We start from the raw sequence: 20,237 nt of genomic DNA, 5'->3' as shown, positions 1-20,237 counted from the left end.
GGGTTCCCCTTTCTCCACATCCTTGCTACCCCTTGAAATTCAAAACAGATTAAAGATTTAAATGTTAAACTCAAAGCCATAAAAATCCTAGAATGAAACATAGGCAGTAAAATCTCAGGCATTTCTCATAACAATGTTTGACTATATCAAGCTAAAAATTTTTGCACTACAAAGGAAACCATTAACAAAACAAAGACAACCTGCTGAATGGGAGATTATATTTGTCAATATGTCTGATAAAGGGTTAGTATCAAAATGTATAAAGGACTTACATAAGTCAACACCAAAGAAACAAACCATCCAATTAAGTAATGGGCAAAGGACCTGGATAGACACTTCCCCCAGGAAAATACACAGATGGCCAAGACATATAAAAAATGCTCGACATCACTAACCATCAGAGAAATGTAAATTAAAACTACAGTGAGCTATAACTTCACACCTGTCAGAATAGGTATAATCAATAAAATATTAAGTGGGACAGAAATTAAAATAAACTTGTATTTTTTAGCATTTAGTATATAAGAGAAGTTAGAAAATACAAATTGATTCTTAGTTCTCTAGTCAGAGATACATATTATACAAAACATTGGAAAAATATAATACCACTAATGCTATTTTCCCCATTACTTTTTTATGTTGACATTATTATAAATGTATCCCATATTTAATAGATGATAAATATTGGGCTGCCAATGCTAAAATATTCTTAACATAGTCATCCTTCCCATATCTTGATTTCTGAGTACTTTTTTTGGTTCTTGATGCTAATTGAAGGCTAACTGAGGCTCACGTCCAAAAACAGACTCTTCAATGTACTGTGAGTTTTGATGTTTCAGTGTTTATCCACTGGCATGTATCCTTAAAAATAAGAGAGCTAAAGAGTCAATAGAAAGTTAACAATGTTTATTAGGTTGTATTATCACCTAGTAGTAAAAAATGATATTAATTTTTAATAATTTTAAATAATTTAAGGATTAAATGTAATAAAACCTAATAATGTTTAATACAATGCTGATATCTTACAAAGTGTTGAGTAATCTGGGTGGATTAATATTTAAAAATGAAACAAAGTTGTTTGTAGAGTGACATATTTATAGAGAACTCAGTTGAATTGAAAGATTTAAAAATTAGTGAAATATTTAGGCACCTGGCTAGCTCAGTCGGTAGAGCATGAAACTCTTAAAAATGAGTGAAATATTTAGAATAACAGGATAGACATGTTAAATAATCAAAATAATCATTTCAATGTATCATTGGTAAAAGGCAAGTTGCTGTGAGAAGGTATAATAATGAAAAAAATGGTTAAGAAGTAGGTCAAAGACTTGATTTCTTGATTAAGTGGAGAAAGTAGTCCTAGGAAAATAGAAGATCATTAGATGGACTTGCAAATGCAAGAAGTTGAGGTCTCTTTTTTTGGTTCAATATAAATTTTTGAAATATTTGTTCTACACCTGTGAAAGATGCCATTGGTATTTCAATAAGAATTGCATTGAGTAGTACGGATATTTTAATGACACTAATTCCTCCAATCCATGAATACAGTATATGCTTCCATCTATTTGTGTCTTCCTTAATTTCTTCCTTCAGTGTTCTATGGTTTTCTCAGTACAGGTCTTTTATCTCCTGGGTAAAATTCATTCCTAGGTACTGTATTTTTCTTATTGCTATAATAAATGGGATTTTTTCATAGTTTCTCTTTCAGATATTTCATCGTTGGTGTATAAAAATACCAATAATTTTTTAATATTGATACTGTATCCTGCTATTTTGCCAAATTCACTTATTAAGTTGAGTATTTTTTTTTTTTGGTGGAGACTATAAGGTTTTCTATGTATACTATCATGTCGTCTGTGAATAATGACAGTTTTTACTTCCTCCTTTTCAATTTGGATGACTTTTATTTCTTGTTCTTGTCTAATTGCTGTGGCTAGAACTTCCAGTACTGTGTAGAATAAGAGTGGTGAGAGCAAATATGCTGGTCTTGTTCCTGATCTTAGGGAAAAAGTTTTTCATTTTTGTCCATTGAGAATGATGTTAGCTATAGGTTTCTTGTATATGGCTTTTATTATGTTGAAGTATGCTCCCTCTATTCCCACTTTGCTGAGTGCTTTATTCATAAATAGGTGCTGGATTTTATCAAATGATTTTTCAGCATCTATTGATATAATCATGTGATTTTTTGTCCTCCATTTTCTTTACGTGTATTATGTTCTCAGCAATCTTAAGAAAGAACAAAGTGGGAGGGGTCACAATCCCCAATATCAAACTATACTACAAGGCCACTGTAATCAAAACAGTCTTGTACTGTCATAACAACAGACACATAGACGAATGGAACAGAATAAAGAACCCAGAAGTAAAGCAAAGTCTTGATGGTCAACTAATATTTGACTAAGAAGGCATGAGCATACAATAGTGTAAAGAAATCCTCTTCAGTAAATGATATTGAGAGAATTGGACTAGTAAATACAAAAAAAGGAAAAAGAAAGTAGACAAAAAACTTACACCATACACAAGAATAAACTCAAAATAGATAGAAGACTTAAAGAAAGTCATGACAGCTTTGAAGTCCGAGAGAAAAACGTAGACATGAAAATTTCAGATACTCCACATACTAATATTTTTGCAAATACATCACCTAGGACAAGGGAAATAAAGGAAACAATAAGCAAATGGGACATCAAACTAAAAAGCTTTTGCATGGCTAAAGAAACCATCATCAAAATGATGGGATATACAAAGGAACCTTAGACAAAGAAACAGGGGGGAGGATTGAATGTGGGAGATGGGGGGGATGTAGTGAGGGGAAAATAAAGGGGAGGAAACTGTAATTGAACAGCAAAAAAAAGTTTTCTTTAAATGAACCAGGACCACCTATATGGGAGAACATACTTAACAATGAAATATTGGATGGGCATTTGATCTCCAAAATGTATAAAGAACTCATACAACTCAATGCCAGGAAGACAAACAATCCAATTAAAATACGGTCAAAGGATCTAAACAGAGACTTCTTCAACGAAGACATACAGATGGCCAATAGACATATGAAAATTTGCTCAACATCATTAGCAACCAGAGTGATGCAAATTAAAACCACAATAAGATGTCACTTCACACTGGTCAAATAGCCATCATTAATTAGTCAACAAACAACAAGTGTAGGCGACGATGTGGAGAAAGGGGAAGCCTAGTGCACTGTTGGTGGAAATGCAGACTGGTGCAGCCAAAGGAAACAGTATGGTATTTCCTTAGAAAACTAAAAATGGAACTGTCTTTTGACCCTGTGATTCTGCCTCGGGGAATACACTGTAAAAGTCCTGAGTCACCAATTCAAAGAACTTACTCTCTCACTCCTATGTTCATAGCGGTGCTATTTACAATAGCTAACTGCTGGAAATAGCTGAAGTGCCCATCAGTAAATGAAGGGATCAGAAAACTGAGGTACATTTACACAAAGGAATACTATACAGCAGAAAGAAGGAACTCCTACCTTTTGTGAAAGCACGGATGGCACTGGAGAGCATTATGTGAAGTGACATAAGCTAGGAGGTGAAAGGCAAATACCACCTATACGAAGAATCTAATGAACAAAATAAACTAACAAAATAGACCCACAGGCATGGAAACATGGAACAAAAGGAAAGCAACCCAGGGGCAGTGGTAAAGGGATAATGGTGGAAATGATGGGCAGGAAGGAGACAAAGGACGTGTAAGAATGCCCCGCGACCTGGACAACAGTGCGGGAGTGACTGCGGGAGTGACTGCGGGAGCACACGGGGGTTTGGTGGAGGAGGGCAAAGAGGGAAAAATTCAGACAATTGTAACAGATTAACAATAAATAATGATTAAAATAACAAAATAAAAGAAGTCAAGGTCTAAGCAAATAATTTCAAGGTCTAAAATTCCAATCACAGTAGCGTTGAGTGTGGAGCTTGCCAGCTGGCTGTTTTGGATCAAGTCCACAGAAGTGGGAAAGAACAGAACAAAAATGAGAAATGACTATTACAAAATCAAAAAGAACACAGCCAGAATATACAGTAAAAACATCTCTTTCATAGGCTACTTATGGTAATCCTTTGACTACATGAATTGTTTGATAACCTCTGTAAAGATTTATTTTTATGTCAAAATCTATTTTCTGTTAATCATTTCTCCATTCTAGAAAATGAAAATATTTTGGACATCTCACCCCCAAATGTTTTTTTGAATAAATTAAACTCACAATTGAAATGTGTCCTTTAGTATATAAAAAACAGACTGTATAAAAATTGTCATGGGAAAATGTTTACACGGAGAATAAAACCATTGAATGTAGATGCATTTTTAGAGAACCAGGAATTGAGTGGCTCTCACTCCAATACAATTTAAGACCATAAAACTTTATTAATCAAACTCTCTTTCAGGTACATATGTGGACTCTAATACTATTTATGTATTTTCATTTAGCTAATATTATAGTAGCTTACGAGATGAACATAAATTTCTCATTAGGTATAATTTCTTTTTGGAGCACTAAACATTAATGTCTGTTATAGAGAACATATTTAGAATCTTACCCTGGTGGTGGTCATCACAGCGGTGATAGTGGTCGTTTTTTTTTTTAATGTGCACTTTATACTTTGTGTAAAATAGGCATGGGCCTTTAAGTTATTTTTCTCCCTCATCTCCTGTTAAAAAAAAAAAAAAGAAAAAGACAGGAACCACTTCTCTCTGTAATAAAGGATGCAGATAGTGAAACCTGAAGCTTAAATGTGAACTGCTTTCTCACACCTTTATGTGTAGCTGAGCAATACTGAGGCTCTTGGGTACCAAGGGCAGACAACAGAGAGAGCCCAGGAGAATCACCTTCCAGCACACGCTCACCTGGTCCACTCACAGGCAGGGGGTTACCTCTTCTATTTGGACCAGACTCCACTGGAGCAAAAGCTCTACCGCAGTGACACAGGTATTGCTGACTGTATCCATAGCTGTGGCTCTCAGCGCATATCATTGTTATTACTGCCACTTGATTGCCTACACAGAGCACAGAGAATAGATTGCTTTTTAAAGTAATCCAATACATTCAATCTTGTAGGCAAATGAGCTGAACTGTTCAAGTTAAAAATTGCTTTTAAAGTGAATTACCTGCTATATAGCTTTCTTAGTTTAACATGGAATATAACTGACAGTTTTTTAGTAAATATTTCAATATATCTGTTGAATTAATGAAATGTATTAACAGAGGTCATATCAATGAGGACAAGATTTGAGGAATTAAGTGATTAGTTATTAATTTTTCTTTCCTATCTAATAATATGTTCCCCTATTTCTCGCCTACCTCTGGACTTGGCTAATTTATGTGATACAGGTTCACATTGATGATATATTTCTGACTTGGTAAAAAAAATTTATAGTTGCTATAAGCATATGCCTGTAAATCATGTTTTCTTATGAGATATTATCTTGTGAGAAATATTTTAATGTCATAAGGGAGTATATGAACACAGAGAGACTTATATTCTTAATCATATTGTAAAAGATAACTGGAGCATAATGCTGAGAAAATAAAACCAAAACAGAAAGTGTTTAAGTTGATGGTACACTAGGAAACTAGTGAGCATAAGAATTAAATACTTTTTTCTGTAATCAAAAGTTTATTCCTATAAATTTCTTTGTTGATCATTTAAATAATATTTAAAACACCCGAAACAGTTAATTTTTTTAACATTTGCAAGGAAAATTATTACTTCAAGCAGGATTAGTTGCTTTTAACCTACGTCTTCAGTGTTATGCAAATAAAATAACCTGCAGGACTGCAGCTTAATCAACTTTTGTCCTAGCAGTAGGACATTCATTTTTAATACCACGTTGGGAGAGAAGGCAACAATCTCTTAAAAGATTATTGGAATCAAATTGTCTTTGAGTTATTAATAAGAAGTAGAGATAAATAGAAAAAATATTGGGAAAGATCATGGAGATGTTTTCTAATAACCCCATGTTACACAATATATTTTTACAATACAAATGACTTATAATATTTTTCATGGAATTTCTTGGATAGGGACAATTTATACAATGTAGTATAAATATTTCATTGATCAAAGCATGGTTAACCTTTTAAATTAAATTAAATACTATATTTGGATAAGTCCAAGCATAGCTGTTAAAATGACAATACCAAGGATGTAAAGAAAATTGTAACTGTTTATTTGGAGAAGGGGAAAGAAAATAACCTAAGGCAAGAATCTTTCTTGGAAAAAATATTGCAAAAGTAAAATCATTCATCAGTAGGTAAATGGCATGAAACACTGATTTTAATTATACATGGGCAACCTAGAAAGGATGGAAATTGAAAACTAATTTTTTTTAAAAAAACTGTCAATTTGTGTCTTTTAGAATTGTACCTCAAAATTTTTCAGAGATGAATGAAACAAATACAACATATGCACATTTGAAGCATCTTCCTTCCAAAAAGCCCAAGCAGAAAGAAAGTGAGTATTTTTCCCAATCCCTATTGAATTCTGTTATTATTTTCTGTCCCTTGTACAATAATTTCGCTAAAGATTTTCTTCATAATTTAGCACATGGGACTTTGTGTCTAACATTTAGAGGACTTTATCATTTAAAAGATTTACCTGATGGACTTTACCTCATAGGAAGAAAACAATTGCATAGATTTTTTTTCCTATGGGAAAAAATCTTACTCTGTCAACCACCTTCGCATATCTTAATAACCTACATATTTATGAGAAATAGTATGAATATAAAGAAATAACCACATCTTTCTTTCAATCTCCAGAGATAAAAGAGGCAATAATTTACTCAGAAGTGAAAACATCTACTTCAAACTCCAATCAGACCAAGGTAACAAAGAATAAATCATCTAAAGGAAAAGGTAAAGTTGAAATAGAAAGCCTAGTTTTTGTGTCTTCCAATTCTGTAGCCTATGTGCAGATACTTCAACGAACAAGAATTACAAATCACAGCTTGGGAAAACTGAGTTACCATGCCCACGTTTGTGAGATTTTTTAAAACCACATTTTATAATCAATACTCCTTCAGGAAAAGCAGAGTGAAAAATTAAATATCCTTGTTTAGTATATTGCGGGGAACTAATGTAGTCTGTGTGCACTGTACTCATGTGCATAACTGAGCAAGTCAGGGTGGAAAATTATTCCTTTTCAACTTCTTTGGAAACAATTGTAATCTCCAGATGTCACTATCAATCATTCCACAAAGTTGCCAGAAACAATATTTGATGAACATGATTTGATACATGTCTGTCATTATAATTTCTTCTGTGCAGTAGCTGGGGTTAATCCTGCTGCTAAAGAACAGCAATAAGGAAGGCTCCAAAGAGAAAATTGGAGTATGTTTCCAAACCTTCCATATTATCAAAATAAGAACTATTTTCTGATTGTGGATCAATAAAAGTGATATATACAGATGTATTTTTGAAGTATATTTGCCATTTTAAAACCAAGTGTATTCATATTTATTATTCCACTTTGTAGTCATGCATCATTGAGATGAAACGGGGCATTATTTTGGTAAAGTCAGAATAAGCAACAACCGCAAGAGAAACACAACAAGCAGAATAAAGAGCAGAATTTAGGCATCCAATTCTCTATTCATTGTTATTTCAGATGGGTCATTGTCTCGTTTTAATTGATAATTTCAAGTTTGAAGACTTTCACAAGTTAGGGTCTTGAATTTCTAGAAAGTCCTCCTCCAAACCCTGCTCTTTAATTGAGTCTTTAGCCGAGGTACTCAGTCTCTCTTTCTTTCCCTCTGGGCAGCGTCTTCAGTTCCATTTACCTGGTGTCTCACTGTAGTGATTCTTGGAATATTCTGCTTCTTTCTCCTTTTAACGACTGGAATTTTGGGATTCATGGGTAAGTTAAAGAAGTCCTGCGCCCTGAATTACATCTATCCCCTCCATTAGGACTTGCCTTCTCTGCTAGTAATTTTCTTCCTAGTTCCATTGTTACGAACACCGTTTCTGCACAGGAAACCCTCCCACCCTCACCTATAAATTAGTCACTTGGCCTTTTCAAAGTTCCTTAAAACTTCTGACTTCTCCTTTACTCCTAAACACTGCGCGGTATTCAGGACACCGCCAGGAAAGCTACCTTGAGGTTGTGTGACAGTCAGTCATGCTGTGTGGGCACTCATCCCCCGCGCTGACGCATTCTTACAATAGACGGTCAAGCCCCCTTGGTTTCACCACTGAATCTTCAGTCTGCAGCTCCAATTTACTTTTTAAAATTGTTTATTCTTGGAAATGCCTAATAAACCCAACAATATTTTTCTTCTATACTATTGGAATTGCCTCCAAAATTACCCTAATGTCAACAGACTCCAAAATACTCTTCTCCAAGTATCTCCGACCATGTCACAAAATGCCAAGAAATCATTGGAGATTTTTCATTCTCAGTTGCATTATATTAAACCCCACTGCTGATGTTTACTTTTATAATCTTAAACTTAATTCAATTAAATAATTTTAAGTTTAAATTTGCATGTCCAAATTAGCTTCAAGTAATTCTAGATCACTTGTGTTACCCCCACGTTCCGAAAGTCCCTCTGTCCCAGCACATCTCTATGCTGTTCCCTTCTGGGCAGCCTTCTGCCTCAGCCTGTCTTTGCCAGTGAAAATCATACCCATTCCTCAAGGACTATTTTAGAAAATATAGATGATTTTTTTCCAAATCCTCCATAATTATTTTATAATTACATAAGCAGAAGGTAATTCTCTTTTTCAAAAGCTCATTTTTTTCACTTTTTCTAATTTTCATCTTGCAATTTTAACCTGGAACTAGGGTTTCGAAACCTCAGCGCTACTAACATTTTGGTGGGGTAATTCTTTGTTAGGGATGCTCTTTTGTGCATTATAGGATATTGAGCGGCACCCTTATCCTCTACTCACTGGATAGTAGTTACATCATAGATAACAGTTACTTCTACCTCATTTTTGGACAGTAGTTACCTTCAAAATGCCTCCCGATATTGCCAATGTGCCCTGAAGGGTAAAATCATCCCCAGTTGAGAGCCACGGCTCTAGATTATTTTCCTCTCATGTTTGACCTTCTAGGTGATTCAAAAATATATAACTAACAAGTCTTGTATTATAGGCAGGTATAAGCAGGTACAGTGAATATAATTCTCTGTGTATATTTTTTTTAAGGAACACCGTCCCATTTAATGGCCTTGACTCTAACATTTCTGGTTGGCAAAACAAGTTCTTTGATGTGTGTGTGTATGACATTTATTGACATATAATTCACCTATACAATTCTCTTATTTACAGTGTAATATTCAATGGCTTCTAATATATTTGGAACTGTAAAATCATAGCTATAATCAATATCAGAACATCTTTATCACCCCTAAGAGCAACCCTGCATGCATTAGCACTTGTTCCCCATTTCACTTTCAATTTGGCAGCCTGAAACAATCACTAATCTACCTTCTATCTCTACTGATTTTCCTACTCTGAACTTTTTATAAAATGCAGTCATATAATAGATTGCCTTTTGAGACTGGCTTTTTTCACTTACTATGAGGTTTCCATGGTTTATTTGTGATGGAATGTGTCAGTTCAGCATTGTTTTAAGTATCCAAAAATATTCTATTGTGTTGATATAATTAATATGTACATGAATCCTACCAGATATGTGAGTTGTAAATATTTTCTCCCATCGTTTGGGTTACCTTTTCACTCTCCTGATATTAACTCTTAATTCACTGAATTTTGTAAATCTGATGAGTTCAGTTTCTCAACTTTTCTTCACTTGCTTGTCCTTTCAGTGTCATGTCTTAGACACCACTGCCTAATTCAGCATCACAAGAATTTACAACTCTTTCATCTTCTAAGGATGTTAAAGATTTAGCTTACGTTCCTGTGCTTCATCTATTGGGAATTCATTTTTGTAACTTATGTAAGGAGAATATGAGCTATCTCTCTGTTGAATTGGGTATTCAATTTTTTAGCAATATCTTTTAGTTTCTGGAGTATATATTTTGAATTATTTTGTTAAATTGATTTCTGAAAATTTTATTTTTGGATGCTACTATAGATAGAATATGTTTCAAGTCTTATTTTCATATAGTTCATTGATGGTGGAGAGAAATACTGGTGATTTTTATATTTGGCTCTTATGCCGTGTGACCTTGAAGTTCATTAATTTTAAGTGGTTTTCAGTGGGTTCATTCGTATCTTCTAAGTATGATATGCAGATAGTGTTGTCACATATTGTATAATTTGAATAACTAGCACCTAAATTAATTTGTGGAACAGAAGTGATGAAACTGCACATCATCATCTTGTTCCTGATTTTCGGGGGAAAACATTCAGCTTTTCAGCAGAAAATTCAGGCTTGGGCATGTGCACAATTACCCAGATCTGACAATACTTTTAGCTTTCCTTGGTTTTCGCTTTCCAAGATCACTCTCAAGATGCTTACGGTATCTCTCTCTCTGCTAGTATCACACACACCTGTTACAATCTATTTACTGCTAGCTGATGACCTCTTTGGTATTTGACAATAACTTGGGGAGTGAACTTTTGCAGTCTAACACAATCTAACTTGGGTCCTTTTTTCAGGGGTAGTTTTTCAGGCCAATCTTTGACATTTGTACTAACCCAAAAAGGCCTTTCTTGGCTATGTCTTCCTTTGGTTCTTTCTGGTACACTGACACACCTAAGGTTAAAATTCTTGCTTTCATGGAGCTACAGTAGTCCCCTTAACTGCAAACCACCCCTTCCCAACTCTCCCAAACACTCCCGCGCCACACCCCATTGTTTTCAAGAGCATCTTTAGGCTTGAATTTCCCTGATCAAATGCAGTCAGCTCTTTGGGAAAAGACTTATAGTTCTCTGTCCTTATACCTTTTTTGCTCCCTGTACAAGATATCTGGGACACTTCTGCGGAGCTTTGAACACTCTTGTTTTATGAACCCAGTTATGGGAGAAGGCTATAGTAACCTCTGGCTTGCCTCTCTCCAAATGAGAGGTAAGCTGGAATATGAGCTGCAATGAGGGCCATGGATGCCCCAATATTCTTGGCTTACGTCAACTGGGGGCGTGCCGCTACCCGATGAGCGTGGGGCTGGGTGCAGAAGGGGAGCCCCACCCGCACTGCCGCAGTTCTCTGGAATTTAACTTGTGCAAGACGGAGCGAGGAGGGAGAAAGCCTGGTGGCCCGCTCCTCTAGGAGGGGTGCCATGGCCTTAGCCTATGAAATCTAGGTAGAGACACCTTAGACTGGGGCCTGGAGGGAGGAGGAGCCTTCTTTTTCTGGTGAAACCCGCTTGCAATGGAGAGGCCGTGGTGCTGACCTCAGGGGAGGAGCATGAACAGGTTATGACTCAATTGTCCAGGCAATTACTCTCATCACGGTTTAATATATTTTTTTATTTTGAAATATAGCATTAATACAAGTTTTAAAGGCTTAAATATGTTCTTTCTTTCATGGTTGTATTCTTCATGGCTGTTTTGCTGAGCTTATCATGGCAACATTCTGTAATGGACACTATGTATATTGTCAATATAATTTAAAATTTTAAATCTATTCTTTTTTAAGATGTGATTTTCGTTTCTTTCCTACCTAAAATCCTTTTATACAACCAATCATCACAATATAATGATTAACTTTGCATTTTTTTATATGTCAAGTTTTCCCCATTTCTTCGCTTTGGAAATCTCATGGTAGCATTATAAAATGCCATTGTTTATCCTTTTCAAGTTCCCTCCTCTTTTTCATTCATAGTGAAAAAATAAGTTTTACATGGACACTGGTATGGGAAGTCTTGCTGAAGTCAGGGCAGCAGCACGTAGTTACACCTGTGCCACCCAACATGTAGTGCTCTATGCTCTTCCCATCATAGGGAGCTGGTTTCCTGAAAGCAGAACCTCTGCCTTTTTCATTGCTGTGTCCAGGTCCACTGAGATGTGTTGACATTAATTAATGTATTATCAACAAATGAAATATGAATGTATAAATTATATGCAGGGAAGAGATGCCTAAATTGGACAGAAATATAAATGGCCCTTACTCCTGAACATTAACTAACATATTGAAATTAACATTGGACTTATTCAGTCCCGTGTAATGTTCTCCCTGAGCTAATGATGTTGAGTGAAGTTTTCCAGGGTCATCACGAATGCCAGCCCCGGGAACTGCCACTGGACAACGTAACACAGCAAGACAATCCCGTGTTGAAAAATGTCACTTTCAAAGAGGAGCCACTTAACACAGGTACGCAGATCTATAAGCTGACAACAGAGATCAACAAGTTTCTTCTGTTTATCTCAGTCACCTTGTTCCAACTGGGTATTTCCACATCAAACAAAATGTGGAATTCAAATTTAATTTCTTCTTAATTAAACAAGAAAGAATTTGACCTTTCCTGTACATGAGGTTTTTATGTTAACACAGTATTGTACTTTTTCAAGTTAGTTACCAGTTCTCTAATACTTTTCTACAGGAAAAACAAGCAAACAAATAAAACACCAAAGTCTCCATATCAGATCCTCTAATCACTATTATATCCTTTCATATGGGTATGTAGTCGGGCACTAAGTTCAGACTGTCTCTGTACTTAACGATTTTACTCAGTGCAGAGAATTCAAAGCCGCTTCCCATTGTTAAGTCCTTTTTGTTTTAGTTGTAGGGAAAATGTCAATCTTCTAAAAATTCGGCTTGGAAAATTTTAAATATATTATGCATAGAATTGGTGAAAAATAAAAGTAATACAACTCTCTTCCTAGGCCAGGGTTATTATTTAGAAAGCCTAAATGAAGCACATCAGTCTCATTAAAGAAATGTTTTTAGGACTAGGAAGCATTTCTCAGCAACTCATGACCAGGCATGCCTTTCAGGATACATGCTGAGTGACTGAGGGATGTCTTTTTTTTTTCTAGGAAGTAAGAGCAGCACATGTGAAATGAAAAGGGTATGTAGTAGGCAGAAATGTTATTATTTTTCATGTGAATTGAAGAACTATGAAGACAGTAAGAAATTCTGCAAGGAAAAGGACTCCACACTTCTTAAGATAGAAGATGAGAAAGAACTGGTGATGTATATTATTACTGTTTTATTTATTTTAGAGAGAGAGGGAGGAAGGGAGAGAGAAAGGGAGAGAACATGGATGTGCGAGACAAATACTTATCATTTGCTTCTCACACGCTCCCAGCCAGTCACCTGCCCCACTACCGAGGCTTGTACCCTGGCAGGGAATTGAACCAGCAACCTTTCAGTTTGCAGAATGACATCCAATCCATTAAACCACGCCAGTCAGGACTGTATATTTTCTGTTTCTCAGTTCACAACATACATATTTATCTAGCCATTGGTGGCTAAATCTCATGTTTAACAATACTTGAGTTTTTTAGCACTATTTATAGTTGTAAAGTGACTCAGACTCAGTGCTTCTGCTAAAGTCAGAAATACAAATGGAAATTAAATTAGAATTTCATTTAACACAGATAATTTATCCGCAATAAAAATTTCCACAAGATTGCAAATGTGAAGTCAAACATAAACCAATGAGGACAAATAAATCCTTAAAATATATTTTTATCAAGGATAGTTGCATACCTTATGTAGATAAGTTTATAAAAATCTGGCTTCAGCCTCTCTGAAAAAACTCATTATGTCTCCAACAAAAGCAAGAGATACAGCATTACCAGTGAGCTTGAGGGAAGGGAAAGACTCCATATGAATTGAAGGTGAAGGTCAGTTATTTCTAAATCATGTTAAATTTGAACTCAGCCTCCAAAGAAAGCTGAACTGAATATTTCATGATTTGTATCATTCTGTCTTGCTTTGAGTACAGAATTCATTTACCTTTACTCTTGCCAAAATATTAATAGATCCTAACATTCCAGGGTAAGAATCCTTTTCACATTCCCTCAAAAACACATTAACAGACATTAAGAATCACTCTGTATTCTATACTAGTCCAATTATCCATCTACTTTGTTTTCAACAACTCAAAATCACTATAAGAAATATGAAATTGAAAATATCAAGGAAAAAAGGAAAAATATGAATCCCCAAAAAAAGATTACAACGTTTGAATTAATTTCTTTTGTACTCCAACAGAAAACTGCATGAATGACAAAGGATGTTAACTGGATTTAATGTAGTGATCATTTTCCATAAAGATAAAGAGAAAATCATTCTGTTGCATACCTGAAAGTATTATAATTTCACATCTCAATTTTTAGAAACCGAAAATTGCAACTGTCATTGATAGAATACATTTTAGATTCCTATTTGTAACTCACAAGGTAAAGTGCTTATATGAAAATGTTGAATGTTGGCCAGGTCAGGGAGCTAATGCAATATTTTAATATCTGTCTCAGTTTTACGTAAGTAAATCATGACATTCTAATGAAAAAAATTGTTTACAGTTTTCTTAGACAAGAACTAAATATTTAAATGAATGATGACCGGATTTTTGGAAATATTTGTATCACTATACTCACACAACCATGAATTATTAGAGAAACATTAGCAAAGTGAAAGCTGTTGGGCCATGGAACTTTGGATTTTTAAGTCTCTCCTCTTAGTTTGTTTACCCTCAGCTTCTTTATAAGCTTACAGAAGTTCAAAATAACGATATAAAAGGTGTTATATTCAATAACCGATTTATTGATTTATCCACTGTTAATGCGTCTTTTGACCAAAGACATCTTTACTTGGGGGGTCCATTGATACACAGAGTTCCCAAGAATGGTCTTCAAAGTCCAGGAGTCCGAATCTTTCTACAGAGTAATTCAATTGAGAAATAAAGATACTTGTAAAAACTCTAATATGGAATGCTAAATTTTATGTCTAGGCACAAATATGTAATTTTTTTCTCTGGCTAGAGGAACTAAGCTTTTGTCATCTTCTCAAAGATGGAAGAAACCAAAAGAAAACTGAGTGTTTTTTCTTTCCACCACATTTAGGAAGATCAAGTGAGAGAATAAATGTGTATATGCTCTGTAAAATTAAAGGGCAAGATGAATATCATTTACTTCTGCACTCATCAAATTACTTGCAGCCAGCCATTATAGATAGGCACCTCATCTGATGGGGTAAGGAATATTTTCTCAAGATGCTCGTTTTGCAGGACATAACCACTTTTGGAGCAAAAAAAGAAAACAGCGTTAGTAGAAATCCAATAGTTTTGGTAACTGAAGTCCAAAGTAGAAATCAGACTGTGGTTTCTGAGCTACACACGTTAACTTTTAAAAGGAAGAGATTTCAATCATACATCCAAACACACATGGCTAATCTAAGAGAGTGGTTTATTGTCTGAATTATGTCTTTATATTTAAAAATGTACCAAAAACTGAGATTTCATTATTTTATCATTTAAATAGAATCAGGATAAAGTTGACTTCTATACTTTTAGTGATTCACAAAAATAACAGAAGAAGATTTTTTAATTGTAGAATATGTTTCTTTTGCGACAGAAGTTCATTCAAAGCCACCTATACTCTATATCCCATTATTCTTGGATTGGATTGTCCCAGAAAGGAACCAGCCATTCCTGGACATGGGAAGATGGCTCAGGACCCACAATCCCCTCATTATTCTTTCTTCAAAAGTAAGTCTCTAGAAGGAAAACAAACTAAGAAGTTCCATATCATACATTCTGGGTTATATTCCTGAAAGTGAATAGGAAACATGCACACATACTTACATAGACATATATACGTATAAGTGCATACACGTGTACACACACACACACACAAAAAGACTTAATTTCAGTATTATGAGCACAAGAAAAGAGGTAGTTTCTTCAACTTTTTTCAACTTTATAATTATGTCTTCCTGAGATACTCGTTAAGAAACCCTAAGGCTCCAAGGGATAGTTTCTATAAATTAAGAAAAACCTACCATCTTAACTGTAGCACAATATCAGTTATTGCCTCTGCAATAGTGAAAGAGTATTTACATCACCTATATGTTTCTATTCTCTGTTAAGCAATGGGCAACAGACAAGGATTGGAAACTGTGCAAGGATAGCAGCAAGGAAGATAGACGTTTCTGAATGTTCCAAACCCTCACACTATGTTTGTGAAAAGAAGAATGCTCATCTTGTTAACTAATAATGAGAACAAAAAGCAGCAACAAAAGACAAGTACAGTAATTTTTCCTTGTAAAAACTCAGACTGTTGGAAATCCTAGAGTCTCTGTCTCATTTCAGAACATCCTTGTTTTTTAAATGGGCCGTACCAGTGTCGTAGCCTCTGCTTGAGATGAGGCTGGAATATTGGGTACATCACGATGAAATGCATCAGACCCTCCACGTCTGCCCCTCTCACATGAAGACCGCCAAGTTACCCTGGTTATGAGCACACGGCGATGAAGTAAAAGAGTATGAGTGCTTCTGATGGAGATCAGGAAGCAGCCTTCGTGTACTCTGTTCCTGCAACGCACGCAGATTTAGCAAGTAATCCTGCAAACTTCAGTCACTGCCTGAATGCTCATTGGGGCTCCGAATTAATGCCAACAGTCATTAAAGGTATTTTCTGTATGAACTGTGTATGTGCTTCCGTTTGATTTCTCACTTCTTAAGAGAAAAACAGTACAGTACACTGGAGAGAGACTAGTAACTTGAATGAGACATGAGTTTGTGATCGGCCTCACAGCGGTATGTTTTCTCTGACAAGTTCTAACATCAGACTTAGTTTTCTTATTAGTAGGTGACCAACCAAACTGTTTCCGCAAAGTGACTGGACCATTGGCAAGGTATTAAAATTCCATTTTCAGTATATTTTCAAAATTCAATATTGTCAGTTTGAAAAAAGTTCCAGCAAGGGTGTAGTCTAATTTAAGGTGGTTTCAAGTTGTATTTCCCTAGTGAATAAATACTAACAACACTTTATCATGTTTCAGTCAACCATACATTTCCTATATTAAAGTATTGATTGAAACATTTTGCCTAATTGTATGGGGTTTTCTGTTTTCTTATTATTAATTGTGACAGTTCTCTACTAATCTTGAATTCTTGTGTTATCAGACATGTGTTTTGTAAATATTATCTTGCAATCTTTTATCTCATATTTTATCTCTTAATATTGTCTTTAGAATGAAGTTTTAAAAGTTGAGTGAGGCAGAATTCAAAATTTGATAAAGTTTAGTCATTTTATTTCACCCACGATTTTATGTTTCTGTATTAAAAAATTTATTTATTTTAAATTAAGCTGAAGTTGAAATTTCTTCTTTTAAGCTTCATTCTAGAACTTTAAGTTTACATTAAGTTCTATACTCCATTTTATGGTAATTTTTGTATACGGTGAAAAGTGTGTGTTGGTTCCTGTTATGAAATATTGCATACAAAAATAACATTTGCACAGACCCACTGGAACCACAGGCACCCTCGATATACTATGTGCCCAACAAACCTCCTCACTCTACCATGGCTCTCAGTGTGCATTCCAAGGACAGGAGCATATGTTAGCTCTGGGAGACAAGGTGTGCATTTAAAATCCCTCAAGAGTCTCAAGGCAAGGGAGAAACCACAAACTTGAATTGTAATACTCCATTCAAGAAAACAAAAGAGGCTATAAGCTGCCTACCGTATGTACGGTATGATACAAGACAAACAGGCTTAAGGATGTTGTCCTAGAGGCAACAAAAACATGGAGAAAGTGAAATGATACTAGGTCTTAGTAAGCCTTAGAGTTAATAGCAAGAGTGACAAAGGGTACATCTCTTTTGAAGGCAGTCAAGATTGGAAGAGGTAACTGCTACTTCAAATGTAAAACCAGCAACACAAACTCCAAAGAATATGAAAAATCAAAGAAATATGACCTCATCAAAAGTTCACAAGAACTTTCCAGTACCCAACACAAAGACGTGAAATCTATGATTTAATCACCACAGCTTTCAAATTGCCTAATTAAGAAAACTTGAAGTGTTACAAGAAGACAGAGACAACTTAATCAGGAAAACCATATCCCACAGCGGTTCATCATCAAGATGAGAAAATTGAAAAAGAAATAAATAGAAACCAACACAAATTCTGGAGCTGGAGAATTCTATGAATTAAATGAAAACTGCCATAGAGAGCGTCAATATCAAAATAGACCAAATAGAAAAAAATTATCCATGAGCTATAGATAGCGACTTTAAAATACCACACAAGAGGAGAACAACAAAAACCAAAATAGAATGAAAAAGAGAGAAAGCCCAAGTGATCTGAGGATGCCTTCAAAGGATACCTGTAGAGTAAGTGGAGGTAGTCTGAATTCCTCACCCAGGTGTCTTGGTAAGTAAGGGAAGCAGTTTCTCACCTCGAAGGGATCTGATAAGGTAGTAGTCTCATAGTCTTGAGACTGGGTCTGATAGAGTTCCAACTCACAGCAGGCTCGCTTGCAAAGAATCATGCTATGTTACCTAACAGTTTGCCCTGTAGTCAGCTTTGTTCCTTCTAGTACTTAAGAAGGTAGGACCTTCTCACTGGGGGTGCAGACATAGATATGGAGGGGGACTGCAAGGGCCCACACTGGGTGCTACGCAGAAGGGACAGGCGACATGCAGTGTGACACGTAGCTTGCAGCGTGCGTGGATTGTCCCTCCTTGAATAAAGGAATGTGAGACCTTCTGAAAGCTCCACGAATATTCTTCCATACTAACGATTCCGATGAACCTCTCTGGCCCTGAATACTCACAACACACCATATCACAATCGCTGGGGTTCCAGGGGAAGGAGTGTGATAAGAGGGCACAGAATAGTTATTGATGAAACAATGGTAGAGAACTCTCTAAACCTGGGGAAAGCTTGGACATTTAAGTTGATAGGGTTAATAAAATCACTCCATTACTTTAATCCAAATCAATCTTCCTCGAGATCCACTATAATAAAATGATCTAAAATCAATGACAAAGGAAAAATGCTAAAGCAACAAAAGAAAAGGAAAGCCACCTACAAACTCCCAATAGGATCTTGGTGAGTTTTTCAGCCAAATCCCTGCAAGCCAGAGAGATTTGCATGATATAATCATTGAAAATGAAGAAAGAAAAAAGATGCAATGAAGTATAATCTATTACCAAGGTTATCCTTCAGAAATCAAGGAAACATAGACTTTTCCATACAAACAAAACCTAAGGGAGCTCATCATCACTACCCCTGAGGTGCAAACATACGTTGACAGCCGTTTTCAAGCAGAAATAGAGATTAGCAATATAAAAATATACAACACACTAATACATGTAAATATACACAGATTTAGAAACCTAATTATGTAAAATAATATAATGGTATGTTAGCCACTTAACTCTAATGTAAAGGTTAAAGGACAAGTGTACAATATTAACTAAAACAACTACAAGTTTTAGTGAGTAGGCAATATAAAAAGAAGTAAAATGTGGTCTTAAAATGGGAGCCCAGGGCCAGTTGAGATGGGCCTGGGGACTCTGAAACCCGCAGAGCCAGTCGTGGTGTTACCAAACAAATGCACCAGTGGGGGTGGAGGATTCCAGATGCTATTACCGAAACGACACCCCTTTCCCTGGGGTCCCTCGGTTGTAGGTCCTTTTGCCCGCCACCCTTGGAATTATGGCTCTGAATGGCAGAGTTTGGTGAAAACGAAAGGAACTATTTATTCAAAAGTTATACAGGTTTGATTAATGGCTAAATGTCACCCTTAAACCTCAAAACCCCTTTAAAACAATCACCAGCACACACACAGCCCTGTCTTCCGCCTTTGCCCAGTTAGGCCAGTCAGGCCAGTCAGGCCAGTCAGGGGTACCGTCCTTCAGAAGAAAAAGAGCGGAAGTCCGGGGCTCGGCTAGGCAGGCCTCTCCGGAGTTCTCAGCACCATCCACTGCGTCGCCGCGATCTCCAGCTCTTAATCCATAACCATGTGGCACCCTCTCCTGGCCCACTAGCAAGAGTCCTCTCTCCCTTCTTTCTTCCCACGTGGTCTTCACACTGTTCCCCAACTCCGTCTCTTGGTCTCTCCTCCTCCCTCTCTCTCTAGTTACATTCTGCATTAAGTCTTTTAAACCTTCCTGATTAGCCTTGGTGATATGCAAAATAATTCTTTTGCATGTAAGGAATGAAGCTATCCTGTTATTGACATGCAAAATGACTCTCAATGGCCCTGCTCAAGGCTCCCATCCCCCATGGTGGCCCGCCCTGGGGTGGGGAGAATATATTTTTCTTGGACACCCCAATCTCTGGATCCCATCACAAATACACTTTGGGGGGGCCCTGGATGTGCCCCGTTACAGTGACGGTATCAC

This window comes from Pteronotus mesoamericanus, unplaced genomic scaffold, assembly GCF_021234165.1.
Source record: "Pteronotus mesoamericanus isolate MK-2021 breed Mesoamerican mustached bat unplaced genomic scaffold, CSHL_Meso_final scaffold_21, whole genome shotgun sequence".
Taxonomy (NCBI): domain Eukaryota; kingdom Metazoa; phylum Chordata; class Mammalia; order Chiroptera; family Mormoopidae; genus Pteronotus; species Pteronotus mesoamericanus.
The sequence above is the reverse complement of the archived record's forward strand: the minus strand, read 5'-3'. Positions refer to the sequence as shown.